Source organism: Phyllostomus hastatus, unplaced genomic scaffold, assembly GCF_019186645.2.
Source record: "Phyllostomus hastatus isolate PE091 unplaced genomic scaffold, TTU_PhHast_1.1 phas_contig_152, whole genome shotgun sequence".
Lineage (NCBI taxonomy): Eukaryota > Metazoa > Chordata > Mammalia > Chiroptera > Phyllostomidae > Phyllostomus > Phyllostomus hastatus.
Genome location: NW_025333622.1, coordinates 2,925,787 through 2,945,841, shown reverse-complemented (window position 1 = coordinate 2,945,841; position 20,055 = coordinate 2,925,787).

Genomic DNA, 20,055 nt, shown 5'->3' with positions numbered 1-20,055 from the left:
CGTGACAAGCTCAGCTGAGTTGTGACAAGAATGCAAGCACTGCGACAGAGAGGCAAAGTAATGTGAGAATAAGCACAGCTGGCTGTGTAAAAAGAGTTAAAGGATGTGGACCCTGCAGCCATACAGCTTGGGCCTTATGCTGAGCTCTATCAGTGTTTAACCATGTTGTCCCAGAACAATAGTTTTCACTTCTCTGTGCCTTCATCATATCAAGTAGGATGAATATTAGTATCTTCATCATAGCATTGGTGTGACAATAAATGTGTTAATAAATGTAAGGCACTCAAAATAATGCTTTTACATAATATGCACTGATAATGATGCCTGATACATAATACACACTGAATGTTAGCTATAATTATTTTTAAAGTTATTTGTTGCACTGAGAGGATAGAAGGAGGGAAATCAGAATTTTTTACAGTGAGAGAAAGTCTGCAATGACTGCTGGGCAGTGTCCTCACAGTAAATAGCATTAACACAACAACACTAAAAATAACACTGACTAACCAATAGAGTGCTTGCTCTTCCAGCACTTTATGTTACTCATTACATCCTCCCCACAATCCTGTGAAGCAGGAACCATAATTATTCCCATTTGCAGATGAGGAAACACATAGATTAAATAAAATGGGCATCAGGTATCAAATGAGCTATAAAAGATTATTCTGCCCTGCTTTGAAATAAAATGAACTTTGCAGCCTCTGTAATCTGTTCCAAATCACGTTCATATAGCAGGATGCTCAGTGAGAACAGCGAGCAAATGAGAGCACTAGCCACATGTTACACTGGTAAACTATTTATTAATAAGGTTGTATAATTGGTATAGATCAGCAATTTTCAATGGTGAATTTTTAAAACAATCAATACCTGACAACTTAGTCAGGGACACTAACTTCTTTTCTTTAGATTGTCCAATAAAAAATGGTAACAGCCAACACCACAGTAGCCATCCATTGTAAATGAATCAAAATCATACCTATTTTTTGTCAGATCAGGAAAAAATACAATATATTTTTGGTGTGTCACAGAATTTTTGCAATTAGTTTTATGTGCCATGAGTTGAAAAAGGTTGAAAATCACTGGTATAGCTTAAGGATAAGGGGTGGGGGGGCCACCATGAATGACAGAGAAGAAAGGGAAGCTAGGCTGAGGAGGACCGGCTTGACTGTGTATGCAGAGGGGACGCATCTACCTAATGCAGTGCTGAGACAGTCTCAGTGGAGCACAGGGTGAGTCTTACCTGCTTCATCACAGAACTCTGTGTCCACGCTGCACTCTCCTGATGGTATACACATTATGCAGCACAGAATTATCAAATGCACTTCTTCTCTCCTCAGGGAAGAATAGCAGGCCCATTCCACCTGCCACAGTAACCTTTTTTTTCTATTAAGGTTTTTGTTTCTTGTTCTCTTTTTCTCTCCTTATTGCTTGCTCATAAACATTCTGTCACCATTAGCTTTGCTGAAATATTCAAGTTTTCCCAGAGCTGCCGTACCAGTTCATGTATCACCAGCTTCCTCCCCCAACCTTATCTGTGATATACAAGTAACCATCTGCTGTTTAAAATTGCTTCGTTGCCAACATAAACTGTTAGGGTATGTTAGAAAGATTCAAATCTGTTACTACTGTGCAGTGGAGAAAAACTCTTTTAATTCCTAAAAGTTACTAAAAATTGCAAATGCTTGATTTATTTCCACTTCAGGAAGTTGAAAAAGGACTAGGATTATAAAGCACTGCTAATGTACAGGCATCCATCCTAGAGATCAGTACCTCATAGGAAAATGTATTGTTATTGTTGCTACACGGCTCTGAGGTTATGCAATAGAAGATACTCTGTAATTTTAGTTTTGTTATTTTGGGGTGTTCTAATCAAAGCAGTTCTTCTTCATTGTTTCATGTAACACCTTATAGCATTTTATGTGTTAGGTTTAGTATTATTTCTCCAAAGCAGCTTTTGCCTTTTTTCTAATAGTTTATTTTTACTGTATTTTTCCCATGACCATTATCCCCCTTATGCCCTCTTCCACCTATACCATTCCCCTCACTTACACAATTACCACACTGTTGACTGTGTCCCTGAGTCCTTTTTCTGTTTTGCTCCATCTCTCCACCCCAACCCCCATCCCCAAGCTGTCAGCCTGCTCTCTATGTCTCTCTCTGTTTTGCTTGTTAGTTCAGTTTGTTAATTATATTCTGCATATGAGTGAAATCATATGGTATTTGTATCAGTATGTCTCTGACTGGCTTATTTCACTTAGCATAAAGTTCTCCAGGTCCATCCATACTGTCACAAAGGGTAAAATTTTCTTCTTTTTTATGGCCAAGTAGTATTCCATTGTGTATATGTCCCATAGTTGTTTTATCCACTCATCTACTGATGGACACTTGGGCTGCTTTCAAGTAGCTTTAACTTACACTTTTTCTTAATAGGTAGAAATAATCACTTGGCCTAATAAGTAGTTTGAATTTGAAATATTTAAAAAAATGTTCTTCAGATAATTCTTTCTGGTCTCTGTATGGACGGGCTATTCTCATCACATTGGCTTGAATAATGGATTGCTGTTGAACAGAATGCCTTTCTTACCAACGTGAAATGCATCTGATCAGACTTCTGTCACTGGTACTGCACTGTTTATTAATTGAGTCTAGAGTACAAAAGTGATCATTATAGTTTATTACACAGGTAATTTGAGAGTTAGGACTCAAATTACATGTTGCCAAATATTAATCATTGATTTCCATTAAAAAAATTTAGGGAGAAGCAGAATGGAAAAGAGTGCTTTTCTACCAACTTACAAATTCCTTGACAAAGTCATTCTTTAACGAAGCGAATAAGTATGTTCCTGAAACAGCATCCCAATGCCCAAAGTCAGCATTCCTTTCTCTAGACTAGCCCCTGAAAGGTTTGGGGTGAGTATTTTCAAAAGAAGTAATTAGAGCCCTGGTTGGTGTAGCTCACTGGATTGAGTGCCAGTCTGCAAACCAAAGGGTGGACAGTTCAGTTCCCAGTCAGGGCACATGCTTGGGTTGCAAGCCAGCTACCCAGTTGGGGTTACACAAGAGGAAACCACACATTGATGTTTCTCTCCCTGTCTTTCTCTCTCCCTTCCCCTCTTTAAAAAATAAAGAAAGAAAATCTTTTAAAAAGTAATTAAAGATAAGGCAGGCCATAATCATTTGGGAATTTTTTGGAGTCTGTATGATCAAGGCACTTGAAAACAGAAATGGGAAACAAATGTTACATAATGTAAAGCATAATGTCTAGCAACCATTTAGCATTTAGTTATGCTGTCTTGGAGGCTAGGACAGTGATGAAGATAAAGTTGATTAAAAGGAGTTTGTGCATGGAGATTGTTTTCATATTTGGAGTCTGTATAATTGGAATAAACTTAGTGCAGGACCAGGCTTTGAGAGTGACTGCCTGTGCCATGCCAGGGGCAGCGCAGCTCAACTGAGTGTGCTCACCTGTCAAGATATCCTAGGCCTGTTTGAGACAGGCTGTGCTTCCCATCTCCTCTGACACACAGTAAGTTGGGGACACTAAATTGGAGTAATTTTGCTCTAAGTGTACCAAGATTTATCCAGCTATGCTCCCTTGGAGAGTCTAACATTTTGCTCTCAAGACAGAAGAAAATAAAAATGTGATTCTGGGGATCTCCACTGGCACATAGTAAGTGCTCCAAATCTTTGTCAAGTGAACAATTAAATGAGTAAACATTCCAGGTGGTGTAAAGAGCTGTTTTGAAAGAATGATGAGGATAAAAATCTTATTACAGTAAGTTAAAGAAAAAGAATAAAAAGAATGAAAGGGGAGAGATGAAGGAGGCAACACTGCCAAAGGTTTTTGGTGTAAAAGGGATAAGAGAAATGGAATAAGAGCTCAAAGGGAAAGTAGGGTGAAACAGATTTTATTAAAATAAATTATGGTTTTAGGATATGTTATAGGATATTTAGGTCTTGATAGAAATGATCCAGTACAGTGGGCAAAATCGAGTGGAAGAGGGAGATGGAAATGTGACAGGAGCACTGGCTTTCAGTGGGGGAGAAGTGGGACATGAATAAGAGGGAGGCTGACCTTATCTTCACCCATTGGTTCCAGAGAACTACAGAGCATGTGCAGGGAGATGGAGGCAGTGTATGGAAAGAGTGGATGCTGGAGTGTAAAATATGTTCCTTTGGATCCCTTTCATTTTCTAGTGGTAATCAGTATCTTCAGCACACAATAAGAGGCAGGAAGTACTTCAGGTTTAAGGAAAGAAAAAGGTATGAAATAGTCTAGGAGGAATGGAGATTGAATGAGCCACAGAAATATACCAAAATTTCTAGGCAGCACTAACAAATTTTTTACGTTTTTAAGACTTATTTCCTCACCTTCTCTACCCTCTAGGTTTATTTAGAACTTGAAAACTAGGTTCACAATAAAAACTTTTCATCTGCAAAAAAATTATAACATGTTTTTAACTGGTGACATTTAAAAGTTATACATTCTTGGGGCAATGCCACTACAGCCTCATATATAATCTTTTTTAAGATTTTTTATTTATTTATATTTTTTAGAGAGGGAAGGGAGGGAGAAAGAGAGAGAGAGAGAAACATCAATGTGCGGTTGCTGGGGGCCGTGGCCTGCAACCCAGGCATGTGCCCTGACTGGGAATCGAACCTGCGACACTTTAGTTCACAGCCCTCACTCAATCCACTGAGCTGCGCCAGCCAGGGCCATATTTAATCTTTTATAGTTGTAACTGAACTGGTACATATATTCACACTCAGTGCCACTGCTCCTGCAGATGCGTGGCCATCCTCAGACAGGACTCCACCCTGACTGCAGATCCCACAAGTCAGCAGCACAGTGTGCACACATCGATTCACTTCAATCTCATCACCTTTGAGTAGTATGGTGCTGCAATGTGCTACCAATTTCCAATTTGGGGCACTTTAGGATATTCTGTATTTTGATCTTAGTATTTTTTGTGAATATGAAAGCTAAAGGTTTAAAAATAATAACAAGAAAAACAAAATAAGGAAACAGTGCGTGTTTGTGTGCCTTGGGCTTCTGGGAGTAAATAGACTGATTTTATTGAAGGTGTTTTCATCAAGGTTGTATCGGTCCACTCCTCTTTATTATCTGAGAAACCTGAAGGAGAAAAAAAAAGTGAAGAATATGGCTAAAAAATTGTTTATATATGTAATTTTTTCTGTGGAATGAAGTATGTTATGTCTTGTTACATACAGTAAAATCATAAAGCTTTTCTTTATTTGCCCAAAATTATTTCATGAAAATTTGGGAAACTGGAAAAGTAAATTGATATATAAAATGTTGTAGAAGAAGAACCTGACAGTTAAAATGAACATATTTCAGCCCCTGTGTCTCGGTTTAAATTACTGATCTTTCTTTAGACTGAAATTGCCTTTGGTACTTTCTGACTATAAGAACGGCAATTCTAAGAGATTCTGTATGGTAGAAACCTTTATAGAGATTGTAATTACTATTTTCTCCAGCATGTGGAATGCACATGGTATTTATAATAAACTCTCATGTGTTCAAGGTCATCATCCTTGTGGGTTATGTATGATACACTCTTTCAGGAATGTTAATGCCTCATTGAGGAAACTGAGGCATGAAACGTGTTCAGGCAGCGAGTGGCAAAGAAAACTGTAAATAACAGCTTAGTTTTCTGACCTTGATCCCAGGGAAATATAATTTATGGGACTTATTTTATTTCTACTAATCCTTTCCCTTTTATTTATATTCTTTTTTTCTAAAGCATTGAGATATTTCAGAAAGGATTCTTAGTCTTTGAATACATGCTGAGCTTGTCCTATAAATGCCTGTGAGAATTTGTCTCAGTACAACCTGACATGTGCCAGTCAGGCAAATGACAGGATGACATGTGCTGAACAGTGGAGTGAGTCCTGGAGTTTCTCTAAGTGCGTAGTTTCAGAGGGAGACTGAGCATCATACGCTTTTGTGCCCCAGCAGTTACCAAGTTTTCCCACTGGCAGCAATTGTAGTGGCCTAGTAAGGATTTTGCACGAGTTATCCTCTGGCACAAGTAGGAGCCAAGGACCTCTTTCCTTGAGGGGAAGAGTAGGAAGCAGAGGTAGGCAGGGAGATTAAGCAAGGAGAATTTTAAAATGGAATTTCAATGGAGTTTCATGTTGTATATCGTATTGTGAAGGAGAAGGTGATAAACCAAGGGAAATACCAAATGAGGTAATGTGTGGTTCATATGAAGTAGAGTGAAGCAAAAGTACAAGGCAGTTGGGAATACGCATACATTACCTTAAATATTTGAGTGAGGAGGCGTATTAGATGAGGAAATTCCCTGTAGGGATATTTTATTTGATCAGATTGATAACGTGTTATGCTGGGAAAATATGAAGGTGATCACTGATTATCAAGCCCAAACAAATGATTTTGATATGAGTAATGGAGTGTGACTTACTAAAACTGTTTAGGCATTACAACTTGATGCATGATTATTGATGAGTACTTGATTATCTAATTCCAAAGTAAGCATGCCTAGCATTATTAGAAGTTTAAAAATATGTATTGCACGAGGTATATGGTGATGTTTGAGGCTTATCCTCTCAGAGCTTTCCCTGTCTGAGAGACGAATAAGGAAAAAGCAGGAAACATGTATAAATATCTCGGTTGTGGGCTGAATTGTCTCCTTCCAAGATTCACATGTTGAAGCACTACCGCCCAATATTTTAGAATATGACTATTTTGATGTAGGGCCCTTGAGAAGGTACCTAAGTTAAAATGCAGTTGTTAGGGTGAGCCCTAGTACAATATGACTTCCTTGTAAGAGGAGATCAGGGCACAGGCAACATGAAGAGAGGGATGACTATGTGAGGACACAGTGAAGACGTGGCCATCTGTTAGCCAACGAGAAAGGCCTCAGAAGAAACCACACATGCCAACACCTTCATCTTGGACTTCTAGCCTCCAGAATTGTGAGAAAATATATTTTTGTTGTTCAAGCCACCATACTGTGGTATTTGGCTTTGGCAGTTCTAGCAAATGAATACAATTCTTTGAAGTATATTTAGATTGACCCTTATATTGCCAAATAACTAAATCTTTATTTTACTATTGTATTTTATTGTTATGCTATTATAATTATCTTGCTTTTTCTCCTTTTGCTGACCTCCACCCAGTCCCACTACCCCCCTTCCTCAGGCAATCCTCCTATCTGTTATCTTTTTCCAAGGGTCCTGGATACCTGGTCTTTTGCAAATCCCTTCACCTTCTTTCATGCAGCCCCTCCTCTGACCCTCTAACAGTGGTCAGTCTGTTCCACGTATCTATGCTTCTGTTTCCCAAATAACTAAGTCTTTAGGAAAAAAGCAGGGGTTCTAGGGGCCAGTAAGGAAAAATAAATATCACTATCAAGAGGAATTACATTCTCTTGAGAGGAGAGAAAAAGAAGGAAATAAGGCTTCATGAAAGAGCCAGCATTTGGATCTTGGGAATATTCTATTTTTTTTTATCTTTGTGAAGCAATCCTGCAAACTGCTGTCATTCATTCATTCATTCTTTCGGGCAGCACTATATACTGAAACCCAGTCTATTAATATTCAAACCTCGTTAGACACAAGGCATCCTGTTCAGGGGAGAAAAGGAGATTCAGGTCATGGGACTCATTCCAAAATCTAGTACCAAATATTGCTCAGAACTTACTGGGAATACACAGAACCCTGAGGATCATCAAGACCCTCAAGGGAACTATTGATTGGGGCCAAACACTTTCACTTGGTGAGTGAAAAGCTGCTACATGACACATTAGTCATTTAAGTAACTAATTTTTAAACTAGTTTTATGCCCAGGTTTAGTGTATTCAATTTTATTTACCTGCTTTAGCTGGGGTTTTCTCTACTACAAGCAACAGAATACCTGCCCTGAATGCTTAGACAAAGAGGGAAATTTCTTGGCTTATATATGACTAAGATCCAGGGGTCATGATGCGTTTCCAGGTGCATCTTAAGTTCACTTGCAAATAAACTTCCAGGAGCCTATCTCTTTCCATGTTCCCTCTGGGCTTCTTTCTCTCTTGTGTGGTTTAATGACAACACTTCTAATAATGACTATATTTTTAAAACAACGTAATGAGTTCTTATTTATATATAATAAAATGCACATATTAAAGGTACCATTTGATGATGTGTGACATATGTACAATATGTATATATTTAAAACCATCATCACAATCAGAATGAAAAACATATCTATTATTCAAAGCAACCTTTTGCACCTCTGTTATCCATTCCTTCCTTCACTCTTTTCCTTTTTTGTCGCTATAGGCAATAATTGATCTGCTTACTGTCACTATGTATTACTTTGCAATTTCTCAGATTTTGTGTAAATGGATAATACATGTCCTCTTTTTTTGCCTGATTATTTTACCTTACCTAATAATCTGCTATTCATTCATATTTTGAGAGCACCAATACTTTATTTTTAATTTTACTGCTATGTAGTATTCATTGTATATATACTTACCATGTGTTGTTTAATTACCTTTGATGGACATTTTGGCTTTTTTCTAGTCTGAAACTATTGCAGATAAAGCTATTTTTAAAAGTTACTTTCCTATAATCATTGTATTGTGACTTCTGTAATCAGTATTGTAACTTAGTGATTCGAGTCTTGTTTTCATAAATTTTTGTACACATTTTTGATTTTTGTATACATTGGGCAAGTTTCTCACAAGTGCTTGAAATATTCTTGTGTGTGTGCTTTTTGTCTTGTTTTTGTTGTCACCAGAAAAACAATTAATTAGCAATTGAAAGTGAGTTTATTTATTGGAATGCATGACGTTTTTAAGATATGTAGACTATGTAAAAACATTATATAGGTGTGTCCTCACATGAACAGATACAAAATTATAGCATGTCTAATAGTCTGTACCCAGCAGCATGAATGTCCTAGGCTAGAAGACTTCTGCAGGTGCTGTGTTAAGACACTTAGAGGATTTTCTCATTTGACTTCAAATAGGAGGTGAGCTGATTTCTGCTACTCTTTTCATAGTATTGTTGCTCTTGCTTTGAATACATATTTCACAATATGTGTTGTGAGAGTGCTTAAAAAAGAATAGAAAGCTGATTGGTATTTCATCAAGTATATATAACATGTGGTATCACTATCTTGTACCTACTTGGTGTTAAGTATGAGGCAAAATTTACTTGGAAAATTGAGTCCATTATAATTCATGCCACCTGGAGCAAAGTTGATTCTCAATGATGTCTAACTATAGCTACCTAAAACAATCCAATAATTGTGAACAATCAAACTTATTCATTTATTTCACAGTACTCAGTTACCTCCTATGCAAGATGGGAGCAGGTAAAAATGGTACTGATCAGATAGAATCCTATGAAGATTAACTATATATCTTTTAGTGCTCTTTCAGGCTGAAAATTTTATAACTGCCAGAATTTTAATCAAGGTTAAACTAGAAGGATAAAGATCTATTTAGGAAATCTATTTAGTGGCAGATTCAAAGACAGGCCCATGTTGAGGGTGGAATTGTGTCCACCAAAAAAATATATTGAAGTCCTAGCTCCCTGTACCTGTGAATCCAACTGTATTTGGAAAGAGGGTCTTGGCAGATGTAACCAGGGTGAAGCCGTACTGGATTAGTGTGGGCCCCTGTCCAAAGACTGGTGTCCTTACCTTACAAGAAGAGAGAGAAGTTTGGGCATAAAGACAGTTACAGACACAGGGGAAAAGGTCATATGAAGACAGAGGCAAAGGTCAGAACTATCATATTTTAATCAAGGGAATAACAAGAATTGCAGATGTAGGGGAATTTTTTTCTCTCCATTTCTAGGATTTGGGGGCTGGTAATAGGTATAAGTGAGATTCATAGGAGAAAAACAAATTTACTTACATATGTATAGGGTCTCCCATAAGAAAGAATATGAGACCCACAGGCAGTCAGGCAATTAAGGCTTATATTCCCTCCTGAGCTAAGGAGAAGGGGTCTGAGACTTCGAAGGGAAGGAAGATGTTTTACAGGAAGATAACATGAGCAAATGTTTAGTAAATAAATGTTTACCATGCTGTGTAGAGACAATAAAACACAGAGGACTTTGATCTCCAGACCCTGTCAAGCTGCCCCTAGCTTACCATACCTTTCTTGTGTCCTTCCTACTTGTTCCATGAGAGTAGTCATCCTGGAGCAGGACCGCTGTCTACATTCTTTGAGGGGGTTGAGGGGGAAGGAAAAAGGAAAGCTTTCTCTGAGTCTTTTGGGCCCTGACTGTCTTCAGCTCAAAATAGTCCATGCCAAAGGGGCACATTCTGGGGAAACTTGTTGTGAACACCTGAACTGGCAACCACCAGAAGCTAGAGGATGCACAAAAATAAGGATCTAGCAAAGATCCTTCCAAGGGGTCATGGACTTGCAGATACTGTGGTTTTGGACTTTTAGAAATATGAGAGCATAAATTTCTGTTGTTTTAAGCCACCCAGTTTGTGGTATTAGTATTTATTAATTCCAAATTATTTAAATAAATAAATAAATAAATAAATAAAATCTCTATTTTTAGAAGAGTGTGATTCTCAATTGAAATAGTCCAGAAAGATACAAAATTTCTAGTCATGTTTAGATAATGAAAATGGAAAAGTATGTTTTACTTAAATTCCAAACATTGTGTATAAATATTTCTTTCATCTGTCAGGAACTACACCAGTTTTTTTTTTAAAGAAAAATTTTGTCAGAGTATTGCTTAATTCATAAAAAAAGAGAGAAATTAAGAAACTAAAGTTTGGACATATTACTTTCTGTCAATTTTTGGACTAAGTAATTTAATTGCACTTCTATTTAGGTGATTTATTCTGTTTTTTTTTAATTCATTTCTTGGTCTTAAATATACTAACATATAATTCAAAAAAGCCTGATTATGAGTGATGATTTTAGAAAATTACATTCAAGCAGATATTTTGTTTTCTTCCTTTATTTCTTTAAGAAAACTTAATGAGAATTGAGTAGTTCATGCTACATCAGAGTAATAGAATAACAAAAGTAAGACAAATGCAAATCTAGTTACTAAATGTTGTTAATTTAAAAATATCTCCAGTTAATGAATGTTAAAGGTTTCACAGTGAGTCATTATTATTTATGGATACTGAGAGACTGAATGTACAAATGAGCAGTGCCCTACTATATACAAAAATAAGATTCTGACCACAATCTGCAGCAAGAAGCCCAGGAAACCAAACCGTTCTCTAAATTAATCAGCTCTGGAAGCCAGCCTGCCATCTATAAATCAGACTCCTAGATAGTCTGGAGTTACAATCTAGGAAGCTAAATAATAACCCCTGTAACAATTGGCTCAAAATGCCCAGGACCTAATTAATAACTGACAGTTTCTTTAATTTTTGTATCCACTTCCAACTTAAGATCAATGAGAAAAAGTCTAATAATGCACCCCTAAGTGATCAGACAAGATGCCCAGCTTCAAGTCAGACCACCTCCAGCTTCCCCGTGCCAACAGACTGTAACCAAGGCACAACTGAAGCCTTCTTCACTCTTCCCTGTCACAAAACTTTCCCATTGTCTATTGGCATTCCAGTCCCTCCCATGCACAAGTGATGATGCTGACTCTCTTGCTATACCAAGCTCTGAATAAATAATTTTTGCTTTATTTTATATAAACTTTTTAGGTAAAAGAGCCAAATAGAGGAAAGAGCCTTAAAACTAATTGCTATTTCTATTAATTTACTTCCAATAGTTGAACTTGTACAACCATAGTGCTCAATATTTATACTGCTGAATAAGGTATTTACAATAGAATTCTAAATTTATATAACTTTTAATTGTGTATGTAATGTGATAGCATAGGGTAAATTCATCGATGAGCAATAGTTGAGGTGTGTGAACATGTTCGATTTGGCACAGATGGAAGGCATACCAATGACTATTCTCTAAAGGCAAAAAAGTAGCTGCAACATTTTATTATTAAATGTACATACGAGGCATGGAAGAACTGGTGAATAATTACATGTGTATCACGTATGTATTCAATCCACCAGGAGTAAAGTTCATCTGTAAAGTCAAACAGGGAAACTTTACATTTCTCACTTAGCCTATTTCAGGAAATGATAGTAGATTCACAAGTTTATCACATAGAGCATTTTTATTTGAGTTTTCTTATATATAATTGATAACATGCTTGTTTCATTAGGTTTGAGACTAAAGCTTTAATCTCAGATTGTGTTTTTTATTATTGTTATTAAAGAGATTTATATTCATTTTTTTCCATTTGAATTAAAAATTTTAAAGTCTTTTACCCAAGACAGTTGATCTTTTTCTGTATACACCAATATAATTGACACCATACTTTAAACCAAAACCATATTCAGAACCTCCAAAAGTTTCCTCCTGCCTCTTTTTTTATGATTATTACTTTTGTTGCTAAAAACACTTAACATAAAATCTACCTTCTTAACACCAGTAGAGTGAATATTACATCACGAGGTACCACCAAGTACTAACATAGAAAGTAGTTCAAGAGTTTATAGAACTGGCTTGTGCCTAAAGCAAATACGTTAACATTATATTTGCAACTTTGCTTCAAATTGCACTCCATTATTAATATGAGTGTTCTTGTAACCAGAAATAGCTGAATACTGAGCAAGTGAATTTTAAGTCACCACTGGACTACCCAGCATCTGGTTATGTAACTTGTAAATTTTACACACCCTGCCCTTTTCTCTATTTGCCTGGCATTTCATAACATTTTTTTCTACAGCTGTTTTTGTCACTTCAGATTTCTTAGTCTGGAGCTGTACTAACTAGTATGAGAACCAATAGGCTATTCACCACTTGAGATACAACTAATACAAATGTAAACTACAATTTAAATTCATTTAAATTTTAATTATTTATTTAATAATTGTTTATTTGATTATCACTTTAATTATTTTAACTAATTAAATTTACATTACATAGTTAAACTCAATTCAGCTATTGAAAAACTGAATTTCCAGAGGGTGGGGAGAGTATATAGGGGAGATAAATGGTGACGGGAGGAGACTTGACTTGGTGTGGTGAACACACAATACAACATACAGATGATGTATTATAGAATTGTACACCTGAAACCTATATAATTTTATTAACCAATGTCACCCCAATATATTCAATTTAAAAAAAGGAAAATGTAATTTATTTTTGGAAAATAACTATGTAAATCTACTTTTCAACTGCAAATTTTATTACATCTAAATATTCAATGCATACATTTCTGATAAAAATTTAGTGTTTGAATGGAAATATTTTGTATGTGAAAGATCAACTCTGGATTCAAAGACAATATAAAAAATGTAATATACCTTATTAATTAATAATTTTAGGTCGATTATATGTATAAACACTGTTTTTTTCTTTTTTTATTTATCGTCAGAAGCTATGACCACTGATTTTTAGAGAGAGAGAGTGAGAAAACTGGATGTGAGAGAGAAACATCAATTGGCTGCCTCTTTCATGCACCCTGACAGGGAATCAAACCCAAAACCTTTTGCTGTATGGGGCAATACCCCAACCAACCAACCTTACCTGGCCACAGTAGAGATACTGTTTTTTGACATTCTGAGTTAAAATTATTAAAATTAAGTTCACTTGCTTTCTAATACTTTTTTAAATGTAACTACTGTAATATTTAAATTCTTTGAGTTAGCTTGAATTTTGTTTCTATGGAACAGTGCTATTCTAACATATTCAAGGCTCTTCCTTAACTCTCTTTGTATAATGGGATTTGCCTTTTCTTTCCTTCTTTTTTTCCCTCCTACCTATGAGGCAACGCTGGTCAGTATGACACATTTCAACAGGCCTTTCTAATGTTCAGAGCAATTCCAGCTCCTACTGTACACCTATTCCTTTTTCTCTATGGAAGACATTACTAGTTTTCTTCCATATCTAGTTCTTTCCCAGGGTACAGAAAAGACTGCACTTACTGATCCTATGTAGTTAGTTGGGACAGTATCACTCATTCTGGCCAATAACTTGTGAGTGGAAGTGGCGTATCATTTACACTGTCACCTCATGGACAGATGTAAAGCACTGTTTGACCTTGTAGTTTTTTTTTTCTCTTTTCTTTCTGAGATTTACATCGTGATCGTGGGGCCAAGGGAAGCAGCCTATATACTGAGATACTATATGGAGGACAGCTGGGTTGAGATTCACCTTCTCTAAGTTCAGCCTAACATCACTGCACATCCAGGAGGACTCCTGTGGACCTCTCCAACTCCCAGCATTTCCCTCAGTTTCTTTCCTGTAGTTTCCATAAAAGACAACTCAAGATCCATATCTGTACCTAGGAAGCTTCAATGCTATTTGTTTTGTATTCATTATGGCTCTGATTATAAGTACCATAAACCGACTTAACCTATTATAAGTGGGAGGGGGAAGGATATAAGAAAGAGTCTAAGGTGGTTGTTTTTAGAATAAAAAAATTACTTTTATGAAGTAAATGAATTGATAAATACACATTAAGAGTTATTAATGGTAAAATTTTTAATGTTTGAGTAAATCAAAATAATTACTTGTCTTTTAAATTTTAGTTTCCCTTTTTGTTTTGGTAAATAACAAGGAAAATCAATGGGAAAAAGTCAAATCAGGTAATCAGATGCATTTATTACTTATTTAATTGTTATCTGATTCTACCAGAAAGGCTCTCATAACATTTATAGTGCCTAGGTACTCATAGATTCCTTTTAGAAATATTTTTGAGTATAAAAAACTGAGTTACTTATGCCTTGTCTTATGTAGCTCAGTGGACTGAGCACAGACCTGAAAACCAAAGGGTTGCCAGTTCAAGTCCCAGTCAGGACACATGCCTGGGTTGCAGGACAGGTCCCCAGTAAGAGGAGCAAGAGAGGCAACCACACATTGATGTTTCTCTCCCTCTCTTTCTCCTTCCCTTCCCCTCTCTACAAAAATAAACAAATACAATGAAATAAAAAAGAAAATGGATTACTTAAATGCAGTTCATGACTTAGGTGACCAAGAACCTTTAGTAAATGCTTTTCATTGTACTGTTAGTGTTTTAGAATTACTAACTTCCTTGTATCAAACAAACCTTCAAAGCAACAACTTTAATGATTGCTTTTAAAAATTAGCAACTGATTCAAAAGAAGGAGTTTTAGGGTAAGATTGCTTTTCTTTTAAGTAATTCAACAAATATTTACTGAATGCACCTGTGTGAGGCAATATTCTATGAGAAGACACACATAAATAAATCACAATTCTTGATGTTGAGGACAAAGAATTTAGAAACTAGAATGGGTTATTATATAATTGAGGGAAATATGAAGACAAAATGAATTTTTTTTTATGTGTTGTGGTTTTCTTTTCCTCAGAGTATCTCTTTTTCCCATATCCATTGGTATTGAGTTTCTCACAGGTCCAAATACTAGGTAATTCCAAATCCTTACCCCAGTAAGTAACAATTTGTTGTTGTTGTTGTTGTTGTTGTTATATGACGACTGCAGGAGAAATGAAGCTGGATGTTCTCAGGTTAGAAAAAGAGGCCGAGAAAGAACAAAAAAGAGGCTGATCTTTGAGGTGAAGGATAGGAATGGCTTTACCTTGTGAGCTATAATCCATCAGATGGAAGAAGAGAGTGGATGAATTAAAAGCTCATCTCAATGCTATGCCTTTCAAAATGGCAGGCTATCTGGATAAGATTAGCTCCATCTGTCACACACAGTCATATAGGCTCCAGAGGGAAAGATGGCAGAAATGGTGGGCAAATAGGGAAGAAGCTGGGGGATAGAATTAGCGGATAGAGTTAGCACATTTTCTCCCCATATGCAGAGCCTGAGATGGACTTCCTGCCTAGCCCTAGAACTGATGGGACTGAGTCTTACATTTCTGATTTAGATTAACAAACACAGGTGACAGTGCTAACATCTGAGGCTGAGAAGAAAATTCACACTGTCACAGGCTGATAAGCGAGGGTCACGGTCAGGCAGCAGGTATCCATATGGTCTATCAGTAAACAGCTGCTGTTCCAAGCTCACTGAGTGTACTTTCCACTCTTTCAGCTATCCTGGTTCAGGCTTCACTTGCTTGGAATCTCTGGACTTTTCTCAGTCCAGCAACTAGAAAGGTAATACTTGCCTATAGGAGCCCAGGAACCCCACTCCAATGTTAAAACGTTAATAACCCTTCATTTGGTCTGTGCACCTCCATTCACAATGTCAACATTGTGACATCTGCCTTGTTTATAATCCGTCATATTTGCCACAAAATTGTTACCAAGAATTTAGACAACTTGGAAAAAAAGTAATCTTTTTAATATTATTTAAACATGTAAAGTTATATAAATCTGAATAACAATTCTGATTTACTGAATTCTGAATTCTGAATTCTTCATTGTGAATTCTGTCATTTAAAACTCCATTCTTTAATACTTACTAGATTTTAACATACATTGAAGTATATGGGAGTGTTACAAACTTAAAAGAGAATGAAATGATAACTACAATTCAAAAAAGTCAGTAATTGTTGTGGCAATTAATAATAGTAACACTGATGCACTGTATTGATACTCAGGTTTTTTGTTTGGTTTGGTTTCATTTCATTTTTTAAGATGAACCAGTTATGTGTAGTGGGAGAATATTTTTGATATACTAACTAATTTATCTCTCCACTTTCTTTTATTATTACTGTTTTTTAAAATTATTTATTTATTTATTTATTTATTTATTTATTTATTTATTTAATTTTAGAGAGGGGAAGGGAGAGAGAAAGAGAGAGAAACATTAATATGTGGTTGCTTCTCACATGGCCCGCAACCCAGGCACGTGCCCTGACTGGGAATGGAACCTGTAATGCTTTGGTTCACAGCTTGAGCTCAATCCACTGAGCTATGCCAGCCAGGGCTATTATTACTGTTTTTAATATTTTTATAATGAATCCCTCCAGTGATTAGAACTAAACCTTAAGGGTAAAATATGTGGAGTTCCTACATGGAGCATATGTAGAGAATTTTTAAAATCTAGCTTTGGGTGCCAGATAATAGGCTTTTAAAACTTATAGCAGACACAATAGTCTTGAAATCAAATTTCTCATTTGCAAGAGCTGGCCATTTTGAAACTCAGAAGATTGAGTCTTGATGGAAGCAGAGTGTGAATATTATAATGATTACAACAAATTATAAAAGCAATAACTAAAGATCCAAGCCACCCAAACTGAGGTCTGTTCAAGCTGAGGCAAAGAGAGAAAAAAGAGATGAGCTCAGCAAGAGGGATTTGTGGTGAAGGGACCAGACCTGAAAATCCTAAGAGACAGCATCGAGAATTGTCGGGTCTCCATAAAGGGCCCCTGTATAAAGTGTGCCTGCCTCGGGAGATCATTCCATCACAGTTCCAATGAGAACAGCACAACATCTCAGGTAAGGACATAAGAATTCTTGTACATCTTGCTGTTATGCACCATCTGCTAATTAGTTAAGCAAGAGTGATGTTGAATCCCACCTTTTGGGAAACACTGATGTGATTAACCTCCTCTATCAGTGTGCCAGGAAGTTACTGAACTCTCCCACCCTTACCCTCGCACCTCCCACGGAACAGAAACCCTGATACCCAGAAAAGCAGTGATGGCACAAAAGAGAAGTGGTTGTGTAGAAAGGAAAACCTTCAGTAGTTTTAGTTGGTTGGTGCAGGAAGGGACTAGTTCACGATTCTAACCTTTCTTTCATTTGAATACAGACCAGTGACATATAGTTTTCTGATTGAATATCATACACTTAAAAACAACTGAACTTTTAGTATAAATATCATTCAATGTTTAAGTTTACCTTATAAATGAATTTTTTTCTAAGATTAAAGATAAAAAATTCACCAGAAACTAGGTTAGAATTTTATAACTCATAGATATTCTTTAAAAAAATTAATCTTTGCCTTTAAAATTCTATCTTCAGTTCTCATTTATCTGTTTCTCATTAAAATAGGAAGACGAAATCACTTGAAGCTGTTTTTAGTGTGCTTTAAAGGTTGGGGAACATCCATCACATTTTTAAATTATAGAGTCACTCTTTAGTTCAAAAAGGTAATGTGAAAAAAATTGACTTTTAGAATTTTATTTTATTTATTTATTGTTAAAAGGTGTATCCTCATCAGCTCTCAGCAGGCCTGGGCAGGGAACAGATGTTTCCTATCATGCATTTCCTCTCAGTCTTTAGTTTTTGACAGGCTGAAATTAGAGTATTTATCACTGTTGGTGCTATGCTAGTAAATTCCTCTTTGCTAAACTCACAAAAAATTTTCCAAAGAAATCTAACATCTTTTAGACTAGGGCTAATTTGACTATCATGGCAACTAGTAGTCAAATTTCAAGTAGGTGTATTGAATAAACTTTCACTTTCCACAGCATATGCATGTTCAAATTAGCCGTTTAGGCCAATTTGAGTATTCAGTGTTTAAGACATCACATAATGGGGAAAATTTAAGGCAGTTTCTAAATATACATAAAATCAATAAAAGATAAATAAAATAAAGGTATTTAAATAAAATCTTTACATTAGAATGTATGTGATATTATTATTAATATTATTGTAATAAAAATATAGTAGTGGTAAATTATATTTTAATATATTTTATAATTTAATAAGTATTCATAAATTTAACCCTTATTCCATAATTCTCTCAGTACAATCTGATGAGTTACACAGAATGGGCATTAGTAGTCATATTTTATCAACGAAAAGATGGAAAGAAAGATTAAGGGATTTATGTTCACACTATGAAAAGCTTCTTTAATTGTATGCTCATTGATATTTTAGTTTATTAAAATTGGTGGTATCCTTTGATTTGAAACCATGTCATTCATATGTACTGCAAATCCACAGAGATGGACATGGGGTGGCCTGCTCCACGGTGCTGAGAAACCAGGTGGATACACTCACTCAATAGCACCTGCTTCCGTAGACAACCTATAGCTAGGATGCTGGCATTTATTTTACACAAGTTGTTTGTAAATTTCTCATTGCCCCAATCACCTGTTTTTAGCAGGAAATGTGATGGTGGGGTGGGGCTGATTTTGAAGATTAAACTGCATTTTTTGCGTTTTAAATGAAATCAATTATCCTATTGATAGTGCATATTTTGCTTTTTATTTATTTTTTAAATATATTTTATTTATTTGTTTTCAGAGAGAGGAAGGGAGGGAGAAAGAGAGGAAGAGAAACATCAGTGTGTAATTGCCTTTCATGCGCCCCCTACTGGGGACCTGACCTGCAACCCAGGCATGTGCCCTGACTGGAAATTGTACTAGCAACTCTTGGGTTCACAGTCTCATGCTCAATCCACTGAGCTACACCAGCCAGGGCCATTTTTTGCTTTTTAAATGAAATCAATTATCCTGTTGATGGTGTTTATTTCCAATCATCAGGTCCTCTTGTCAAATCTATCTAAAAGGCTACATTTAAAAATGGAACAGTAGTCTCCCCTTGGTACTTGACTATAAGAATTTCTTGGGGTACAATGACATGGTGAGGTTGAATAGATCTGGTCTTTGCATACCCATAGTCCTAGGTAAAAACAATACACTATCCTCAGGAATTTAGGGTTTCCATAAGACAATGAAAAGCCAATCTTTAGTTCATATTGATAATGTTCTTGATTCTACCTAACAGCCTGTTTCTTAGCCAGCCTTTATTCTGCCATACGCCATGAAGGCAGGGCCTTTGTCAGTCTTGCTTATTGTTTCATCCTCAGGACGATGCTTAACACATGGCAGCTGCTAAATCATATTTACTGAATGAAAAAGTGAGTAAGTGATGCTGGAATTTGAGAAAATATACCCTACAACTAATAATTTATCTGGCTCTCCCTAGATAAATATTGCCTTGCCTAGACAGGTAAGTAGACTCAATTATGCATCCTCATTAAAATTTTAGGTATTTAATGCTGTGGTTATTAGGAGAGCAATTAAGATTGCAGAAATATGTACTGGCCACTTGTCCCAGGGTCCTGAGTAAACATGTTAATGACAAAAAGAGCTAGTGAAGGAGTCTAAGAAGGTGTAGCCAGAGAGGGGA